The sequence below is a fragment of the Ischnura elegans genome, chromosome 1 (assembly GCF_921293095.1).
Source record: "Ischnura elegans chromosome 1, ioIscEleg1.1, whole genome shotgun sequence".
Classification (NCBI taxonomy): domain Eukaryota; kingdom Metazoa; phylum Arthropoda; class Insecta; order Odonata; family Coenagrionidae; genus Ischnura; species Ischnura elegans.
This window is the reverse complement of record NC_060246.1, coordinates 167682419-167705718: the sequence shown is the minus strand read 5'-3', so window position 1 is coordinate 167705718 and position 23300 is coordinate 167682419. Positions and strand designations below refer to the sequence as shown.

The 23300-nt window shown below is 39.2% G+C and overlaps 1 long non-coding RNA gene across 1 annotated transcript in view; it reads left to right on the top strand.

The window, feature by feature from the left end:
- Positions 1-21597, top strand: part of LOC124173471 — a 268062-nt gene extending 246465 nt beyond the window's left edge. The window contains exon 2 of the long non-coding RNA XR_006868573.1: positions 20941-21597. This is a non-coding gene — a long non-coding RNA (uncharacterized LOC124173471). The remainder of the gene's footprint in view (positions 1-20940) is intronic.
- Positions 21598-23300: the final 1703 nt, after the last annotated feature.

Sequence of the window (23300 nt, the reverse complement as noted above, 5' to 3'; positions counted from 1 at the left end):
TATTGGATGTTTATTCACACAGCGAGAATTTAAATGGGTTTACAGAAGGCGCCACTCGCGTCGCCAATGGCAGAGTGATCCGAATTACACGCTGATTTAAGCTATATTTAGTACGATTGACCGAAATTTATTTTCCATGGTGATATTATTTATCAAATTCAAAACTTATACATTCTATTCCAAAAAAGGATATTTTGCCATACTGCAGTTATTTTTAGATTAATAATGAAGTACCATGCGATCTTCGCCTCGCTGCGGACATTTTTGAAACCAAATGAAAAAGCGCGCAAAGTGAAAGCGAAATAGAGGGATCCATGTTGCGGTACTCCCTTCAAATAAAATTCGAGCACGTTAGTCATACATATTCACGCTAACTGCCACTCATTATTCGAACATTTTATTCTTATTTAGAAAATAAAGAATTGACAGTCTCTTATAAAAGCAATATAATAATTAATCGTTTTAAAATCAATTTCCTTTCTATAGTCCGACTAACGTCGAAATGTGATCACTAACAGCCTCCGATGATGTTCCTAATGGGTTGAAAGCGTAGCTCTGTATAATTCACGTCAGTTTTCTCCTTATTTTTCGGAAAGAGAAGGGCAGTCAAACAAAAAAGGAGTAAGAGATGAGGAGGAGGAGCATTGTGTGCGTGAGGCGATCGATTCCATTTGGCGGCGTTCGGCATTCCGTCAGCAGATGATAGATGGGTGATGCCGAAGTGTCCTTCAAGGACGGGCGGAGCACACAAGTTTAGCACGCTCAGCAGACAGCCACAGCACTCTATGGACAGGCAGTAAAAAATGCAGTGATGCTGGAGAAAACAGGCAGATTACAAAAGAGGTTCCTCAATTCGATTGATTGCGTTCCCATAACTGTGCATTCAAATTGGTTGACAGAAGCCACCGCTAGGGTCACTAATGGATGAACGATCCGAATTACTAGGTGATTTAAGCTCTGTTTAGGATTATTAACCAAAATTCGTATGTTTGATTAAAACATCCATAAAATTCATAACACCTCTACCATTCGAAATTTCAAGTACGGAAGAGTGTTTTATCACGGAATACTTTTTCAAATTTTTTATTTAAGCAAAATATATTTGCTGAAGGTTAAGCCTAATAGTAAAAACTCAATCCATCATGGTTACTTAACATAACTTTTAATTTTTGCACTTGTACTTTTACTATTAATGGATCGAATTAAAACTTCTAAAAGTGTTTAAAATTGTACATCAGGTCCATGTGCCTAGGAACACAAGTTGGATTGGTGAGAACAGTAATTAAAAAACTGAAAAGTGGAAATAAATATCACTTTATTTATTAAATTTGAAAATATTTTAACGTGTCTTATAAAGAAAATTAACGTAGCTGAGGTAAAAATTCAATTTTAATATATATCTCCTTTCAAGGAAAAATAAAATTAGGTTAAACCCTCCTAAAGTTTCCAAGTAGGCTTCCGCGGAGATTATGATGATATCTGGTGATTTTTCCGGGTATTCTTCCGCGTTTATCCATTTTGTAGGACAATATTTAGCAAACGTTCCAGTTGGCTTCCTCAGGTCCACTGAAGTGTTGATGCAGAAAGTTGTTCATCTTATATACACCCCGTTTTCCGCCTTTTTTGTGGAGGTGTGCCCTGATTGGTCAGGATCTTTGAAGACCCTTTTCCACGCGCTGGCGAGATTGTAGCCGTCTTCACGGTTGAAGTTCTTTGTCGTTTTGGCGATTTCAATTGCCTCCCTGATTATTCTCGGGTAGTAGCGGCCTTCTTTGTTCAGGAGAGAGGCGTTGTCAAAGTCAATATTGTGTGTCGGTCATTGGTGTTCCGCCACCGCTGACTGGGTGAAATGTCTATTTTTTACTGCCCTTGGTGTGTTCTTGGACTCGGCATTTCAGTGCTCGTGATGTTTGGCCGATGTAGGACTCACCGCAGCTGCATTTAATTTGATATACTCCTCCACAGATGTCTTTAGGGTGGTGGTCTTTCGTGTTGACGAGGATATTCGACATCTTGGTGACGCATTTGAATCTGGTCATGATGTTGTGTTTCTGGAGGGCTCTCGCGATCTTTTCCGTGGTACCGGCGACGTAAGGTAGGATAGCATGTGCTCTCGCCTTTTCTGTAGTAGGGCTCTCTTCATTGGTCCTTTTCGGGGCCATCCGCGACTGCTTACGTTCCATTTTGTGGAAAATCTTCAAGATGTTTTCTCGCCGGAAGCCGTTCATCTGGAAAGTTTCCATTAAATATCGTTTTTCTTTTTCGATGGAGGCAGCGTCTGAGAGGGAGCATGCTCGGTGGAATAATGTTTTAATTACTCCGAATTTCTGTTGTGGGTGGTGATGGGAGTCTGCACGGAGATATCGGTCCGTGTGAGTATTTTTACGAAAAACGGAGTGTCCCAAAGTCCCATCTCCTTTCTTCTCGACCAGTACGTCTAGAAAAGGTAGGCGGTTGTCCGTTTCCATCTCCATGGTAAATGTTATGGCAGCATTTTGTACGTTCAGGTGGTGCAGGAACTTCTGGAGTTCATCTTCTCCGTGGGGCCATATCACAAATGTGTCATCCACATACCTCACAAAGAGTTTTGGCTTTTTGTTGAAGGACTGCAAGGCTTTCCGTTCAAAATCTTCCATGAAAAGATTGGCGATTACCGGGGAGAGTGGGGACCCCATTGCAGCACCATTTGTTTGCCTGTAAAATTTTTCGTTCAACGTGAAGGAGGAGTTTCTCAGGCAGAATTCCACCATCTTTGTGATGTCTTTCAACATAGGTACCATATTTAGTATTTATGTTAAATGTACCAAGAATTTCCCGAAGAACATTGCCAAAACGGACGGCGACAGAATGTGTTGGAGCCCATTGCACATTTAAAAGTGTTTACAAAAGCCGCCATTCGCATCGCTAATGGCTGTGCAATCCCACTTTTACTGGCGAGGAGCTAAAATTAAGACTGCTATCCAAAAATTATAATCCTTAACTATCTATTTCATAACTTGTCATTCCATCTACGACGGTGGAAATACTAAACTGTACATTTTGAAAAAAAATAGATCACCCTGCGCTCATCGTCGAAAACTATTGAAAACGGATTAGAATGTGCCCGGAGCAGCAACATAAATCTTACGGAGGACGACCAGGGAACCCTTCTCTCTCTGTAGTCTCCTTGCATACAATTATTGGAGTGCATCTGCTCATAATATCTGTCACTCCTGTGACACACTTGCTTGGTGATAAATTCCGCAATTTCTGATTTTTAATCCCATCTAAAATACTAATCCAATCCTTTACCTTTTATTCGCTCCGTTGTTCTGAGTAAGTTCCAACTGTAACCAATAATACGGCCTGTGATTACGGCCCAAACGAGTTGAAAGCGTAGACTTGTATCGTTCTCGTCAATTACTCCTTTCTTCCTCTCAAAGGAGAGGAATTTGCAGGCAAACAGAATCAGACAAAAGAAAGAAATAATGAATAAAAAAATAAAAAAAATATTATAAAGAAACAACAAACATAAAGAAAATTTTTCCAAAACAGTATAGAAAGCACTAAAAAGTAGGAAAAAATTAAGTGAACGCTTGCTAAGTTCATTGGAAATGAATTTAGAAGAGCCAGATAGATAAGGAATGACATGAAATATTAACAACTAGACTTCGCCAGCACCAACGCTTCATTCTCCAAGCGATAAAAAGCTCATTTTTTACGATTTAGTTCATTTTGTACATTTTTTAATTTCATTTTTCCTTTCTATAATACAGTGGCGTGCAGATGACAACTAGGTGAAGTATAAAACTGTTGGCTATTTTATGCAGTTATCAGCTTTGGATTAAGCCCCAGTTTCTTATTTAAAAGTTAAAATTTGAAAAACAAAATTTCGGAATTGACTGGACTTGAACTCGTATCCTCCAAATTTCAGTTTCATAAATTCTAGAAGAAACTAACACCATCGCTGAAAAAGTGTAAAACTATTTTTCCATATGGAAATATATGCAGTTAATTAGAGCGCAATGGAACAAAATTTCAAATATCTGAGTGCAGAATATTGTATTATCATCAGGAGGAAGCGATTGTGCAACATTTTAAGCCGATGCAGCAAAGGGAAGTAGGCTTAAAGTCAACGACAAGATTTCATATATGAAATAGACAGAAACCCCGGCTTTAATTCCAACCTACTCTATATCATCTCACGCCCCCCGCATCATTTCCTCTGCATTCATGTTAAACAGCGAGAGATATGTCGTCGATCCCACACCTCAACCAATCCTTCACTGCCGACCCTCGCTACACATGAACATTACGAACGAATCCAGACTCCAGCACACGCTGCGATTGAAATATTCGGCCCAGCCAGAATGGACCACCCAATAACGCTCTGCGTATTGCAAATAAAGACATCCTATTGCACCTTATTTTTGAAAAAATACGACTACATTACTTGGATAATGTGGGAATGAGCAGTAATTGCAAAGATATTAGTGATATCGAAAGAGTAACTAGATCAATTACTGTTTCCTTTTTTACCCATTACAGTGCTATGTAATCGGCTTCCCGTTCAGATATAACGTAAAAAACGAATATCATCACCCAACTCTATCTCCTGTCTAATGCAATGCGACACTTTCTTTAAAAATGGTGGGAGGTGAAAAAAGGGATTGGCAATGGATGACTTAGCATGTTTAAGTTAAATCTCGGGAAAGAGTTAACCCCTATAAATAATAAATAAAATCTCTTATTGAAAGTGTTTACAATGACTAAACTTCGAAGTTCCGTTGGGAAAACGAATGAATCGGTCATTTGTACTTGCACGACGGATTACCCTGGGACGCAAGCAGTCAATCTGAAGGGGACACTGAGTGAAATAATAGATGGTATTGTGTAAACGACTGTGCTTTAAGTCACAAAACGATTTGCCAGTTATGAAGCACAATCGGCACCAAAATTCTTTCATGAATTTAAAGAAAGTGTCAGTTGACATTCCATCTAAGAAAGAGCAGTCAAACAGTCAGTTAAACATGAACAGTGACCAGGTTTGCGAAAAGTAACATTTCATTTTTCAGAAAAGGATAGACCGAGTAAGGAAGTCAATCGCGACAACTGCACTCGATAGTATTAGGCTCTTGGATTCATTACATACCTGCGTACACTGAAGATGAAAATTTAATTGGAAGTCGTAGCCAATGATGTCTTCTGTTATCTTGTCGCAACAAAAAACATAACACCTTTCGCGTACGTAAATCAACTCCAAAGTTTTTCCAATATGCAAATTTACTACCGAGTAAACTTATATTTTCATATAAAAATAAAGGAATTTCACCTATTCACACTGAAAAGTATTAATTTTATGTTGTTAACTTGTAATTCCACAGGCATATTTATCAATGGATTTTATATAAGTCTTGAATTATTTGATTCATCGTAATTTGAAAAGCACCCATTATCCCACGCTGTCGTCTAGTGATGCCGTATTATGCCGATTGGGGCAGACGAAATGTAGCGGAATGATATCCTCATTAATGAAAAAGAAAGATGTGGAAAATTTCCATTGCTCTCTTTCATTAAATCAACTTCTTAAACGTTAGTTAATTTGGCCAGCTTTTTTCGATTTGGGACCACTGTGCGCCGCTGGAGTGGTCATCATCATAAGCCAGCAATCGAACAAATGGTTTGAAGAAGCTCTCCACTACACTCTCCTATCCGCCACCTATGTTTTCTCTTTTACATTCTCATCTCTAAATGCCCCATGAAAGTCTTCAGGAGCCAACAGTAGTCATCGATAGCCTTCATTATGCCATCGCACCTCACCGATTGAGTTGCTCCCCCGTCTTACCGACGCTCTTGTATGCCTCCTATTCTCTCCTACTCGCCTTGGGACTTCCTCAATCATTCTTGCTCTTCTTGAAAGTTTCCTCCAAAACGAGTATTTGTTTTTTTTAATTTTATTTTAATTAATAGCTATCGTGTCTACTCGACTCCACGGCGAACACGTCCGCCCTCTCCCCACTCCCTCTTTCTGAGAAAGGTGCACGTCAATAACAAACGCACAGCTCACACATCCCACTCCCTATTCTCTCAACGGACCCTCTCCAAAGAATTTTATGAATAAGTTCGCACCACGCGTTATTTCAAATTGATAAAGACGGAGTTATCCGAAACGTAGGTCAGTTTGTAAACATATGTGGACCATATGAACGAGTGTCCGTCATTACAGACGCATTTCATTTTTCATTTCTGCTAAAAATGTAAGAAAAAAAGGAAGAACCCAAAACTCATCGAAAAAAATGTCTTTATTGGAAAATTGATAGGTTCTCCGTCGAAGAATACATTATTTCTTCGTTTTTGAAGAACTGGAGAAAACACTTTACCAGAAACTTGGGAAATTTTCATAACTGCATCTTTGTTTAATAATATTTTGCTTGAAGAACCAAATTGCTTGCTCAAGAACTCTGTCAAGTCGTTTTCCATTTGCACATAGTATACATTCAGAAACCTCTCGTCAGGCCTATTCTTGACTACGCAGCCAGCGTATGTGATCCGGCGCGGAAGGACTCAATCCGTAAACTTAATAAAATATAAAGGAAACCTACGTGATTGATACCACTTGTACTAATGTAAGAGCGAACGAAGAGCTTTACAAAGATTTTGCACAAATAATGCTGAGAGTCACAAGAGGTTCGGACTGTATGCTTTGCTTCGATTGATTTAGCTACGAAAAAAAGATATCTTTAAGAGTGACCGGGAGAACACTTTAAAATTCATTATGCTCGTAGGCCCGGCAATAATGACAAAACAAGAAAAATACCATTAATGCGTATTCGTACATTTACACTAAATAGTAATTTTCTTGCAATATGTTCCATCGCTAAGCGGCATCATCAGGTGCAGTCACCTGGCAGAATGTTTGTTTGTTTGTTCGCTCAAACAAAAGTTCTGTAAAGTAAATGCACCTGATAATGTCGCACAGAACATTTTGAACGAAAATTGACATTCAGCGGAAAAAAACAAATATGTAATTATGTATAAAATTAACCTCCACGAAGCGAAAATCTGACGAAGTTAAATACATAAAAGATGTTTTTCCCCTAAGGATAGATTTAGGAAAATCGTCCATCCCACAAACTATAAAGGACTTCGCCCTTCACAAATGCAAGGTGGGTAGTTTCATAACTACAACGTGCGTCCTTTGGACTTTTTTCTTTCTTTATTTTCTTTGTTATTAATCCTCCTCAAGCATTCGTTGAGGGGGAGTTCGCCGCTGCAAAAATAAGAAGGAAATCTCGTCCCCTCATCTCCAAACGCACGCACCGCCTCCACTCCATCGGCAAAGAGCACTCTGGTGGCCGGAAATGAAAGCGTCGTTGGCCACAGCCATAAATCACGCGGGCGACACTTCAAACGCCGACTGCCCTCAATATAAATAAGCATTCGCGGGAGTTTGTGGACGCTTCTTATCCCATCGTGAGCGCCCTTCTTCCACAGGACGGAGTGTGGCCATCGGCCGCCTGCCAACCCTTTCGCGTGTCTAGAGGAGTGGGGCGGATGACACACAAGATCAAGACACGGCATCTGTGCCGACGCAAACGGGTCAAGGCCGGAGCCAATGGAACAACACGCAGGTTGTTATGAAGGCCGTTTTACTTTACAGAAATTGTTTCACTCACTAGTTAACGTGAGATTGTACATTTTATGGACAAAATTAGAACAGGCAATGTTTTATTATTATTATTATTATTATTATTATTATTATTATTATTATATTTGAGGCGGTTGACTTCCTCGAAGCTGTTTCGTATATCAATTGTAGGTCCGTTTCTTCTCCTTAATAGTTGCTGTCCTGTATCTTGTAGCAGAGAGTCACGCGAAGTTTGGGGGGTCCGCCAAAGGGGCTGGTTACCGCAATCTTGGACCCCCCTCCCTCCGTATGTGCGACTCTCGTGCTTGCGTCGCGACGTTTACATCTTCCTTGGAGTTATGTTGACGGTTTTCTGTTTTGGGATGTTTTCTTTCAGCTCAATACATTAGCTATAATAATCTCGCCTTCTCCGGAGATGGAACAATGTTTTACGTTCAGCCATTCGACGCTTTGGACGAAGCTATTTACCGTATGGAAATGATCATAACACATTTTGTATAAAAAATGCAGCGCGTAAAACGGATTTAAAACGGAGATACGACAGCATAATTGTATTTTTTGTTTAGTGTCATTCTATTTGCTTTCAAGTAATACAAAGAGGTACACCAAACGGTGCTATTTTCAGCTGTTTTTTTAAGTTTGAAATCTTTTTCATGAGCGAGTTCAATTGTTGTTGACAATTAAAGACGATTGTATAGTTGCCATACAACTTCATTACACACTTTGGTCGGACGTAAGCGCGGTAAATAAGTGATAAGAAAGTGAAACAATGAGCAGTCTTCTGAGAATATTGGGAAAAACATGGAAAAGAGAGTTATCAGTCACTCTGCGCCAAATAGCCCCCCTATAGGTGGCTCAAATTAAGTGATGTATTAAAAAAATGCTACACTGTGTTAACAAACACTTCTTTTTCTTCCAATTGGAGGGTTTTCAAAGATTTTATTTTATTATTAACCATAGATATATAACAAAAATAGCAGAGTCTGTTTTCAGCCAGTTTTTTTACCTAAATGTAGAGAAAAAAATAGACATTTCAACTGAGTTCCGCCAAGTGACTTATACCTAGCCATTCTATATAGCTTCTACATTGTAAACCTAAGTAAATATTGCTCCAGCCTGCAACCCCGAATTTTAAATCGACTTTTCGAGCGTGTCATCGACTCCGGCTCTGAACGCCGCTGGCGGAGAGGACGGCGACGCGGCTAGCGAGCGGATGCGATATGGCTACAATTATTGTTCTATCTGGATAATCGATATAACATTGATAGGAGATAGCCACCTTAGAGTAAAATTTATAAATATTACTACGATTTACACGTATTGTGTAATCGCAGAGCACTGATAGATGTATACTGAGAGACTTCTTTCTTTGAGCGCATTCCATATAGGTACTGCTACGGAGAATGGGCTTACATCCGCGAATTAATAAGAGCGAAACAAAACTCTAAAATGATAAAATGATAAATAATGAAGTGGGGACAAAGAAGTACAAATGGGGAAAGTGCAGTCATTTGTTTCTTAGCGAATACCGCGATTTGCCGCGTGTCACTTCGTACGATTGGTCAAGGTGAGCGTTGTGGGAGGAGGCATATACGGCGACGGGAAGGGAAGCAGAACGAGAGGAAACGCCATTGCAAGAGGAGCGATGCCCATTAATTCGGATGCACAGGGGGGTGCATCCGAATGAATGGGCACCCATGTGGATAGGCTGATGTGATTTCTCGCACAGCTGTGTGTATACAATATTTTATATAGTACAAGAAAGGTCTGATTTTGAAGAGAGAGGAAAAGCGAGGAATCTATGGGGAAGGGGATTGGATGCGACATGTTTTACATCTTGCCCGGTTGTTTCGTTAGGGCTGTGGTTTTATTGATGTAGGTACTATATTTAGATAATAGTTTTCTTGTTTTAAAGATGCTTACCAGATTTGGCGGTCTCTTGAAGACGAGCAAAGGGCATCGTGGGAAGGATCTGGAAGCAGTCGAATTGTCTAAAAGGATGAAGAAAATGCTTCTTAGTATTACGTTTAGGCTCCGTAATACGTCCATCCCCGGAAAAAAGGTCTTGCAGAAAGATAGAGAGCGTGTCCCCGCCTTGTTGTTAGGGAACATGTGGTTTCTTTCGGTTTTTGGCGAAGGAATGATTCTGAGTATCTCCTAACCGGAGGGCAAGGAGTTGATTTAATTTACACGAACATCACACAACGCTGCAAAAGAAACAAATGCGTAGCATAATATGTAGAATGTTTATGTTAACTGGTTGGTTATGGTGAGCGAGTGCAATGACTGGTGCATTCGCAGCGGACAATCCTTCATCTTATGCGACCGTCCAATTGCGCTGGACGTCGCAAATCACTCGCAAGCATTCGATCCAGTTCGGATCGACCACAGCCGAGATTTATGCGTGCGACGGCGTCCCAGCGACTTCAATTCTCTCCACTGCTCCCCGATTCTGTATCTGACGTCCTGACGCGAAGCTATGATGTAGGGGTCGCTTATTGTCGCCGAAGTAGCGTTGGGATGGATAGAGTGTGGCGTGTCCATTTAGCGCCTGTAAACTGATGGATATCCCATCGACTGGAGAGATCGTGTCTAGCAGCGACAAGAGCCTCGCTTGCTCCCGAAAAAATGCGAATGACGAGTGAAATGAGGAACAAATAATAAATCAGCGAGAATCGTGCATCTGACAGCCTTTAAGTGTCGCTACATTAATGAGTGGCAGTGGATGTGACGCTTACTTGCGGACGTTACTGTGAGTATGGTTTTCTTTAGTGTGTCAAAAAGACATAAATTCAAACATTCAATTCAAGACAATTACTTCAATGGCTAATCTGTCAGTGTAGTTTAATAAGGAAGACGATCATGATGTAACAAACACAATTGGAGGAAATTTTGATATCGCTAACGGTGCACTTCAGTTTACAATGTGGTGAAAAAGACACAATTAAAATCCCTCCGACTTGCCATTACTTTTTACATAAATATAAAGTCATGAATTACAGCTTAAAAACTACTGCTATCTTTCAGAAGGTGTTGAAGAACACTAATTACGTTATTTGACTAAAATATTGAATTATTTTTCTCTAATAGATGGTTAATGACTCATTTGAATTATTGGCCGAAAATTTTATAATAGTAAGAATATGAAAAATATCAGAATTTTTTTTTATCAATGAGATCTGAAGTCTTTTGCAGAGGATAATTTTGAATAAAATTCGTACAGGTAACATTTTTTGTGGAGTTATTGAGGTGGGTAACAAGAGTTATGAATTGATTAAAAAAGCGGTCTTTCGGACTCGGAGATATTTTTTTTCCGTCTTAGCCTTCGTACTTTATCACCAAAGCCACGGTATTCTGGAGGTTTATCTTTCTCTATGGCTCCGCAGGCGACTCACCCTCCGAGATTTATTTTTCCGGGAGGAAGTTTTTCTTTGAGGCCAACCTCGGTCACATTGCTATGCGAAGTGATCCCACGGACGTCGTATCTACTACAGTTGAGTTGGTGCACTCACGAATGAGTCCCAAGGACGGAGGCGGTGGCTTTATTCCGTGAAACGTGAACTTCTCGCAGTCATTGACATTGTCCACGCACGAAGGAAAAGCCATTGTCCACCACTTCGCGACCTAGAAAGTTAAGGGTTCACTAGGATCACTTCAGGGGTCACCACAACCCTCACCAAATGTCTACCATGAATAGTTGTATCCTTTCTATTTACTTTGACTATCAGCAAAATATTGATGACTATGTAACTAAAAAAACAATACTCGTTTCGGAGGAAACTTCCTAAAGAGCAAGAATGATTGAGGAAGTCCCAAGGCGAGTAGGATAGAATAGGAGGCATACAAGAGCGTCGGTAAGACGGGGGAGCAACTTAATCGGTGAGGTGCGATGTCATAATGAAGGCTATCGATGACTACTGTTGGCTCCTGAAGACTTCCATGGGGCAGTTAGAGATGAGAATGTAAAAGAGAAAACATAGGTGGTAGATAGAAGAGAGGATTGGAGATTGGAGTGCGGCATTTTTTCGATTGCTGGCTTATGATGATGACCACTCCAGTGGCGTTACGTGTTACCTTAGCAATATTAATTACTTCATTTGGAAGAAATAAATGGATTGTCTTACCCACAGTTATTTGAGTGAATAATTTCAATAAATTACCGAGGACAGTATCACGCTGCTTCATTAAAAAGGCCGATTAGTTTAAAACTGCCCTGCTGCAAATTTGACAGGGATATGCTGGTCTCTGCTGGAGATGAGATGAAGAAAATCGTCGAGGTACGAGTGGATGGCAGGAAAGGAAAAGGAAGATGAAATAGATGGAGCAGCAGGAAATGAATTATGTGGAAGAGAAGACAAAGTTGGATGTGAAATGATTAGCGAAAAGGAGAGTAGAGTTGAGATGTGCATCACACCTATCCTAGGATTGTTGACAACTGAAGCTGTTGAAGATTGAGCAATAATTCATTTCCCGGAACGGAAAGACGGCCGCTTGGCACATGAACTTCTCGCAGCTAAGGAGCAAAGGAGCAGGAGCACGCAAGAAGGGAGCATTGTCGACTTCCCTTGTGACCTAGAAAGCCAAGGGATTTTTTTCCGGGGGATCGTTCCTTCGCCCGTCATCATCCTCCCTCTCAAAGTGACCAACCGGAGGAAGAGTCCAGTCCCCTGCACCCCTTAGCCATCGCCAGGGTCGTCCAAGCTGAAAGGGTCACTCAATGGGAATCCCTCTCCAGCGGCTGCCGATAAAGCAGAGGAGAGGCGTGAGTGAGTTGACGTGAGCCTCTCCACGAAAAAGGAAGTCACCGCGACTGCGGCGCCGCTATCGCACATGACGTCGTGCCGGGCAACTATCGCGTAGGCTAAAGCTACTGGGAACTTGTTGCACCCACGTCAGAAAGTAAGGAAACAAGGTCAAGTTACCATCGAAATTACGAAGTAGAGCAACCGACCATGGTTTCAGCAGCTAATGCTATTATCGAATTAAAATATTGGAGCATAACTCCGCAACATATAAACCCAAAAAATAGAGCTTTCGCACTGAGCCGCTCGACTCCAAGTTTGGCTTGGATAGGTGAGGGTAGGGCTCACTTCGGTCACAAATCTGGTAAATTTTCTACGAAAGTATTTATGTAGATTAACCGACCATGGTTTCGGGAGCTAATGTTATTACTGAGGCGTCGAAGTTGGCTGAGATAAGTTAGGGAAGAGTTCAATCTGGACCTAATTCAATCCGGGCTCGTGAGTAAGGTGCATTGTGGGATTGAGTTCATTTTCCTGGGCCACCTCGCTCTTCAACGACTTTATTTGGAACTTCTGTTGGAAGGCTTCACCAGAGATTAAAACCAGGGACTCTCTAACGAACAGACACGCGCTCTACCAACTAGGCAACCCGAAGAAAGTAAGGGGGAGTGAAATCTAAGAGAGAACAGAAGAAAAACCGACACGCAAAGGGTTCGGGGGATTAACAGGCGAAAGAGAGAAATTTTAAGTGAGGGAACCCGAAGTAATTGGAATTCGAGTGATGGGATACTTCATTTACACTGAAAACCGCAATTTAGGTTCGTGGACGAGAGAAATGAGATAAAACAAAATATAAATATTTCTCATTTAGCAATTAGCTAGTTGGTCAGTTCAATATATGAAGGCACAAAAGTTGCCACCCACTTGTCAAGAGTTGGTGACGTCATCTAATTTGTTTTTTTCGCTAGCTCGCTAAAAATGTATTACTGTGGGATGGAATCACTGACAAGAGTGTAAAAATAGTGAACCACAAGTAGAACATGCACAACGTCAAGGAGAAGCGATATACTCCTCGACTCGAGTTCATGACGTCATCAACTTTTTTGCAAAAGGATTAAGGCCGTCTATCATGTGTCACGGATCTCTTGAGAAGTTGGGAATGATCGGAAAAAGGAAAAATATTATCCCATTGATTTTTGAAGCCATATCACAGTGACGTAAAAACACTGTGAACACAGCAATTTAAAGAAGTTTAACTTCTTAGACTGAATATGGTGAAATAGCAGGGCAGGGGAATATCAGCCAATATAAAAGTACACATCATTTGCTCACTTAATTTGGAGAGTACTTAGCAGAGGAAAGCGTAGGCCTTTTACCCGTAGAAATGAGCAAAGAATAGGCCTGTGGACATTCTTCTCGGGTGGCCAGACATCTCCAACGTTTCGCCAGTCCACTCTACAAACGTGAAGAGTGAGCTGGCAGTTTCTGTAGAAAACTCGTCATCCCTGAAGGCGGCAGCAAAGCAAGCTGCCGAAACATTACGGATGAAACTATTCACCCGGCTGACAAATCGAGAAGACTTTATGAATATTACATACTGGAATAACCTCAAAACACCGTTTAGGAACACGCATGTGGAAAAGTTTTCTTTAAAATTGTTCATTTTTTAGACTTGGACGCAATGTTGGATCTTAGTTTAAGATATAGTTTCTAATGATTGTGCAAAAAATGAACGTTTTTATACTCTAAAATCACATGCAATAATCATGCAAAAATATTAGAGTCACTAAAAAATTAGTCATTATTAACACGCTTAAGTAGTTAAGTACTGCATATCGTGCTGAACTTTGTTATAATAGCGCTATTCATGCCTACACAAATTCTCTGATTTGGAAGAATTTTGCCATTTATACATTTCTTTGGAAATTAATACTTCAAATCTTCCAAATTTTCCTTCTCATGCACTTATACGTTTTTCCAATGCATTGCTGAAAAAAGACATCTCTTCAAAATAAAGTAATAATAGATATTCTTGCCTTTTTTTCTATCCAAATTACCGAGAGTTTAAAATTGATTGCCCTCCCATGATGCCTCGCGAGAATGGCGTTTCTTTTTAAACAGTGGTAAATTCATGAAATATTAAATTTAAAAGTTGAAAGAGGCCACATCATTCACAAGAGACAATTCATTCTTACGCACCGACCAGATTTAATACTTGGAGAAATATGGAAAGCAGGGTAGCTCCGCACCTCTTGCATGCATTTCAATGATATGGTGCAATTGTTTTTACATTCTTCATTCACTCATTGCTATAAAAATATTGAGCATCTATATTCTCTTTTATATGATAAGCTAAATCTCCATAACTGTTACTGAATGAAAATCTTTGAATATTTCGGAAAGTCCGTGAACACTTTTAAAATAACAACTTTTCAATTCCGTGTGTTGGAGGCCACATATAAAACAACCATCAAAAATGCATCGACTGTGCGATGTCCATAAATCTTTAGATTAAAATTTCATGGTTCATTCAATTTTACTCTTGCTTCACCAGCTATTTTATTTTGACTATTTTTCCACACTAAGATTAACAAACGCAATCCTTTTCGGCACTTATATTCTCAAGGTTACAACTCAGCTACATCCTCACAGCAAGTCTACATACAGGGTGGATTAAAGGAACGTAGCGTGTAAAAGTTACTGATAGTTTATTACTCCCATTAACATGGCGACATTTTTATAAAGTTGAGGCAGCGACAGTCGAATCATTGCTTAATTTTATCACTGGAATCATGGAAATTTTCACAAAATGCTCCCTGATTACTCATTTAGTACCTCAATCTGAAGGTTGCTTTCGATTGGTGAGGGTAGAGCTGAGACCAGACTCAGCCACTCATTCAGGGTAAAAAGGGGGGGACTACCTCGCCCTTCTGGGTTTTTTTATTTGGGGGTGTTGATTTGATTTGGGCACCTAGGATATGAACCCGGAACTTCTCGATCGGCACCCAAGTCCTCTAAACACTTTATTTTTCATTACTTTTTCTCTCATGATAAATAACATGTAGTGGTACAATTATGATGTTATAAGAGAAAGGAAGTTCTCATGAAAAAAGAAGAGGGAGTAAATCTGCCCTTATTCCTCCCCTCGCCAATCCCTCCCCCTCACCACTCTGTATTCCGGGGCGCGCATTCCATCGCAGATTGCCAATTCATTCCTCTCATTCACCACACGTGACCACCGCTGACGACATCCAGGCAGATTAAAAGTGAAATATCACGTCAAACATTTCATGAAGCTTCAAAATCGCTCCATTTGCTCCAGACATCTGACTCCTCAATGAACTAATAACATGTAGCTGCGAATTAAAAAAAACAAATACGTAAAATGTCTAAAATATCCATTATCAACGCAGAGATCAAATCTTTTTTTTAAGCTAGAATTTACGGAATACTTATGGTACTAAGACGTAACGGCTTTTTTCTTTGAAGCTTATCTTAGCTAAGTAATGTCGTAGCTAAGTCGTCTGGAAAACAAAGAATATTAGAGAAAGGAAAATTTCGGAGATAGAGTCATTTCGCAAAATACCGAAACTCAAAGGAGAGTAAATACATGAGGAATGATCGAAACATTTTAACCTCTTTCTCCCTGCAATGGATGCAAATTAACTGTATATGGATAAATCTCAGTGGCTTTCATAAACTCACGATAAATCAATCCACTCACTCTGAAGACGACAGACGAGTTTCCCGAGAAAACGATGGTGCTGCATGAATATTTCAACCTGGTGGAAATTCCGGGAGGACTTCGCCAGAAAAGACATGAGGTGTCTGGGAGAAAGAGGTTAAAATATTTCGTTCATTCCTCGTGTATTTACTCTTTAAATGTCTCCTTCTCATTCGCTCTGCTTTCCATGGTCGTATATTCCACAGCAGATTGCCAATTCATTCCGTCTCATTCAGGGCACGTGGCCACCCCTGAATGGCTCACACAAGGGACGCGTCCTCTATCGCACGCCCATCTCACAAAAACACTTCTCCACCACAACTGCGCTCTTGCTTTACAACATACACTTTGAGAGAGAGAGGCTGGAACTGTGGGCTGAATGGTGTGGCCAGCTATACATCGTCGCCAGCCTTCCCCGATCACACTGGCCCTTTTCCTTTTGAGGCATTCCATTCTGTGGCGGATAAGAGGACTAATTTGACGCTAGTAGAAGAAGCGAACCTTCATGTTATCCTGAGTGTGTGTAGTGTTTGATCTCCGCCGCATTCTTAGCTCATCATCGAGACTAATAATTAAGATATCTTGAGCAAATGCAGCAAATACCGTATCAGAGTATTGCGGGAGTGAAAAAGTCCCTTTCCTGTAAGTTAACTTACAGAATTTAATTCATCCTTAATCTCCATGGACATAAAAATCTTTCAAATATTCATTTAATTAAAATGCCAAATATTTTTCTGTTTTTTAATTTTGTATGAAAAAACGGAAGACTTTATTTTGTCAAGACAATATAAAAGAAAATTCCATAGAGTTTTATTGGGAAGGAAAACCTGAGATTTTTAACAAATTTAAGAGATAAAAGATAAACTATCCCACCCAATAGGGAAGTGCACTAGTGTTTCAAATGCACCAAACACATTTTTTAAATTAGAGTTCAGAATAACATAATGTCGTAAAACCACAGTTTAAATCCTAATAGTGAATACTTTATTCGAGATGACCGTCTGAAATATGGAAAAATTCAAAGGTCGCGAAAACGGGTGTCCATGTTGAATATTGGCCGTGACGTCACAAGGCAGTAGCAGAAGGCAGCTTCTACACCGTTTAGTTCTACCACTATTATTGCATAGAAAAATTACAGAATTTGAGGGTATCCGTTTTTTGCTGTCATAAAATATCTTCAGAATACATATGTGGCTGCTTCTCTTTTGAGTAAACGACTTCATCATTGCGTAATATATTAATATTCATTTACGTGTCAACTTCAAGTTTGGAAAGAGTAGTACGAGTAGCACATTGAATCTTTAATAAATGCATGATGGCATTTATTTTTAGCTGGGTATATTTTGACACAATGCCGTTTATCATGCCAAAACTTTTTTTGTAAGAACCGAGTCAAACTAATAAACCTATTTCAGACGTTTGCTGCAAGACTTATTCGTTGCGTATGTATTCACGCCGGCCGGAACGTTCGCCCTTCGCAACTAGAATCATGGGATGTTAGCCTTATTTCCGAGCTGGCTGGTTGTTGCAATGGTTCGCTGTCCAGGATGGGTTCAAGAAAAGATAATCTTGGTTGGGAGAAGGAAAATTCCAACGATTTATAAATGGTATACCAAACTTTGATGTATTTATGGTTACTGAATTTTTGAATAAGGAGGACAGGTTCAACGCTCCATAGAAATGCGAGACGTTAAGGCTAACAAGGGGAGACCGCGTACCTTGCTGCATCTTTTTCAATTAGGGCGTTAGTTAGGCTGTAATTAATTAATTTTCATGCGTTACTTTTTACAAGTTATATATATAAGTTCAAAATGTCCACTATCCCCCAATGGGTCGGTTGGGGTAGTGGTAACGTGCACGATTCAAGGGTTAGATCTCACCCGAAGGACCGTGGTTCAAGACTGCGTCAAGGCATTATTTTTTGTAGTCTTCATTGTGATCATACGGCATCAAGTTTATCATTAATTATAATTGCAGCAATCATTGACATGAAACAAATTTTTTATCATCATTATGGCGTTTAGGTATTTTAGCAGTGTCATTACAAACGCAGAGATACGATGACTACACGGGTTGGTGTGCGCTAAAATGTTAATTTTTTCTTTGCTTATACTGACCAACTTCCACATTAAAAATGAAAACCACTCTTGCAAGAGCACATACCATTAAAGGCTCGCGGCAAGCAACAATATGCGTAAAGGCATAATTAATAAGAACACAAAGCGAATATAAAATGCCATATATCTCGAACACTTGTAATTCACATTACTCCAAAGGGAGTTTACTTACTCAGTTCATACCTCAGTACCTTGTACTCAGTACCTACCAGTTTACCTCAGTAGCAGTGCTAAAAGAACCATTCTGAAATATAATTTCAACTAACAAATAGGATGAAATCAAAGGAGATAACCCTGGACCGGGCGCGCTGGCGTATAAAATACGTCAATCTTTGAAAACTAAGGATTTCGACATTGTACGTACATTCTGGGCTATAATGGTCTCGTGTATTCTTACAATGTACTTTGACTGCCTATATTGCGAGTTTTCAAAGTTCGAGGTATTGTAGCTAATTTTTTGGATCAGCAAGATGAACCCGTCACCAGTGGAGTACAAATTACGCCGCGCGACCTGCCGTGTACCTTTATATCTGTATCACCTATAAATGTACTAATTTCAACAAATAAAGATTAACTTTAACAAAAATCGTTTGTTATCATATATGCACATATCATGGGCAAAGTACGCATTTTGCCCGGTCGTGTAAAAAAACAGTCGCGCCATAATTCTTTAACCAAACTACTTTCAGTTTATAAATTACGTAGGTCTACACGGAAGATGCTATATTTTGACTCAACACACTTTCTGATGTGACTGAGGTACCTATTAAGTAAATTATTATAATATAAATATCAATTTGATCTTACAATACCTTCAAATGATCTTCAAAACAGAATATCATCGATAGGTAAGAGTCAGGAGCAGCCTTGAACCATTTATTCCGTATAGCTTGTGCTTAAGGCACGGGAATGAATATCTTCTCCAGGCTTTTGTTTCAACGTCGAGATGAAATTTGGAACAAAAAATCATTTATAATTCTATTTTGAATTCATGTTTTCGGTACTAGACGACATTTTTAGGAAGCAAACTCCACCGATTCCCGGAAACTCTCGCCGCGCTAAATAGGCGACGGAATTCAGCGATACTCCACTGGTGACTACTGCCTTGTGACGTCACATCTCAATCAAGATGGAGGCACTGTGTTTCAGCGCAACATGAAATTTTCCGATTTTCAAAACGTTTTAAAGTGCATACCCCAGATGCAGAAAATAAAAGTGACTATACTAATGTTTCTTTTTTATGCTAAACTTTCAAATTCAGCAATAAAAAAAAATTAGTGCACTTCCCTATTTGGTGGAAATCTTTAAATTTTACCATAATGAAAGCACTTATTTATTTTCATGCTTCATTATTCCTACCCACCCTGGTTTCGAAGGGTAATGCTATTTTTAAAGTATATATATGGCTTTTAATTGACAGTCTATACATATATATGAGATATATATAATATACATAAATATAGTTGGGTTTTCAGGGAAGGAGGGGTTGTTGGATTTGAGAAATGAATTTGGGAATTCACGGTTGAAAGTGAAGCAATGAGAGCGATGACGTCAACTGGCGATGGGTGGGAGGTTGACCAATGAGCAAGAGTCTCCCTTTTGGAATGGTCCTTCATATTATTGCTGTACAATTATAGTCAGCAATTAAAAATAAAATTTTCGAACTGTTCGAGAAATTTCAGTTTTTTCCTTGCAATGCACATGTAAAACTTTTAGATTTGTGGTTGAAACTTTTAGACAAAATTGCACCAGTGGTGTTCGTAATTCAACTGTTTTTCAATTCCAGAGAATTTATCATGATGTAAAAAAACATCTATTCAAACATGGACCGCAAAAGTGCGAACAATTTCGTTCTGGCTCTGCTATGCGCTCTGTTGTCACGGAACTGGATGCGTATCTAAATGAATGCGTTAAAAACAGTTGCTTATGAAAATATTTTACGAGTGAAAACTGTAATACATTTGAATTTCAAATCAGGTCAATTGATAATCAATTTATGTGACTTCCGCGCCAAAAATGTACTAGGCACAGAATTAGCATTGAAGCACACGGCTCATACATTCTTTGTGAGTTACAATTATTGCTTTTTCAGATAAACCACCTCTCTTTCAATCAATATTTCCCGAGATGACATGAGCCTCATTTAAACTCAATACTAATCAGCTTTTCCACGACATAAATAATATGAGTATAAATTAAATAAGGCGACAAAAATAAAGCATGTGTATTTTTAAAGTGTGTGTGATTCACCAGAAATCCATAAAAACAACATTAAAATTAATGATGGCAGTTAGAAAAATACTATAAATGTTTTGCTAAGAGAGCTCAATAGATATCGTCACTTTAGTATTCAGTGTTAATCCACAAACGTCGACACAAGTCGTCTCAATATGCGCGTGGCGAGATAAGGAGGAAGTGTCAACAGAATAAGGAGATGCGGGAAATGAGAACCTCCCAGTATTTATTTGCCCTTTACTGTTCTGGGGAAGAACGAATCCCTACACTTGTACGCAATGAGCATGCTGAATCTTCTCTCTATCACATCAGAATCATCTCTTCTTGCTTAAGATATTTATACTTCCAAATGTTTTGCCATTACCACCATCACTTAATCTATAATGAGAGGGAATAGTTTGTAGGGAGAAGATGGGGAAGGATGTTGCATGTGTAAAAGTAAGATTTGCCCACTAATTGCTTTTCTCATGAGCTTTCTGTTTTCTTCGTTTTCAGGGTGACGGCGACAGCAGACAGACGGATGTGCAGCGAGCAAGGGAAGGGTACAAAGGGAAAGAGAAGATGAACGCCCAACAAGTGACCAAGCCACAAACACAAACGGCCCCTCGAAACAAGAGCTTTGTTTATGTTTTTAGTCATTGCTATTCACATGAAACTCAAGCAATTCAACATGTGCGATATTGTTCAATTTTGTTTTTACCATAAAGGCAAGAAAACCTATAAGAGCTATTATATTCAAGGATAATTATACATGTAAAACATATAAGTGTGTTGTAGCTTTAAACTGCTGCAGGTGTTGATATTTCGAGCCTGGGCCGTCCTGTATTCAGACTTTACACCACTGGAGGTGACATGAATAGGGATCGTGTATGTATATATGTGTATGTGTACATATATATGTATTGATATACGTGTATAAATACACACACGCTCAGAAGTGTTTCAAATAGAATTGAAAAGGACTTAAAATATGAGAGTAAGAATTCTTTGAAATGGTGCAATGGACGCTTAGGCGCCCAATTGAAAATGTCTGAAAATGGGAGTCTTATTTTTTTAAATGTCTTCAAACTACTTCCTGAAGAGTTGTGCTTCCTCCTGCTAATGAGGAAAATATTGAGAAAAGCTTGATTAAAATGATGTTTCGCAAAATAATCTTCCATCTCGAGATAATTTAAACAAACAAACCCGACCACTCCTTTTGACCTCGGCATGCCACCGCTTTATATTTCCTCATGCCATTCCGCTCTCCGCCACTTTCGGAAGGCGCAGCAAAACCTCTACTCACAAATACATGGAAACACCGATCGCAGTCGCGGTCCGCAGATCCACAGTTAAAGGTAAGTGCATTTACTGCGGAGTTCATTTGAAATTTGTCAATGATAGTAAAAATCACTAATGAAATTTCAGTTCGAGTAATGAGCGAAATAAAAATATTATCACTTTGCAGCTGGCAAGTGGCTAGGGGTCTGTAGTGTCCCAACCCAACCCATCCTCCCCACCCATGTATTTGCCCTACCCGCCCCGCCATACATACCATTTGGAGATAACTAGCCTCATCCTCTGAATGTCTCACTATTATTATAAGATTACCGGTTGATACCGGACTGGATCACAGTCTCAGCATCAGTTCTAAATCGAATAATAATACCTACTTCCGCCTCGGCGCTTTAAAGATTAGCATTTTCAGAAAAATAAGGCGGATTCTAGAAGTGATCGTCCGCGGGTGCCAAGCCATAATAACTACAGCCGTTTCTGTGAAAACCTCCGATGACTCTGCATTTCAGGTAAAAAAAAATACCAAAGTAGTGGAGTCGCTCATACCATCCGATCCCTATCCGAAGCCAACATCTGGTTACGTGGCTGAATTTTCAGCTGTCATTGAATTAATTTTTTTGGCGAAGAGATGGCAAATTTTACGGCTGAACATTATCACCAAGTAAAACTGAAGTACACCTTAATGATAACATTATATGGAATTAAAATTACTTTTTTTGTACTTCCATCAAGAGTCAGGTCGGTTCCATGCAGTCATGCCCGAGACAAAAATATACAAAATTTTAGTCTAAAACCCCACGTTTGAGTTAGCCCAGTAATTTGTGATATTACTCCATCGTAGGTACAACACAAATATCGTATACCGTTCGGTAAAGGCATGATTGGCTCAAGAATAACTGCTCTGGAACTAAATAATGATTGACATATGTTGCCTGAATGACGAATTAATGGCCATTACGAGTTCGTTTGAGGCGAAAAATTATTTTCTTCGGAACACTGACGTCAATTAAAGTTCAAGTATAACTTTATATAATAACACTTTGTCAAGAGCAGTTGAATAATATTTGGAACTATACCGACTGCAATATTCTAAAATAATTGTCGTAATAATTACAATCCCCAGGTTAAATGAAAAAATAACATTCGTTTATCACCTGGTACTGTGTTGGGTCACAGAATATTTGCTTTTCTGCGAAAATTAATTATTAAAAATGGCCTACTGCACGACAAATGAATATCATGGCAATTTTTATCGTAAAAAATGAATATCCTTGAAAAAAGCATTACAATTAGGATTCAATTACCGGTCAAGATAATCTCCTGCACGTCGCAGCCTCAGGACTTCATTGTCTCCTTCCTACAGGTATATTCCTGAAATACATAATATTTAATTAATGAACCACCATATGTAAAAAACGTAAAATTATAATTAATTTTATTAAATTTTCATTAAATAAGTACCATTAGTAATTTTTTCATAATTTTAATTTAACTATTGTAGTAAACGCAATGTAAAGATTATGCAAACTGCACATAAAATTATTTGTAGGAACATTTTTTTCCTTGATCTTCAATGAATT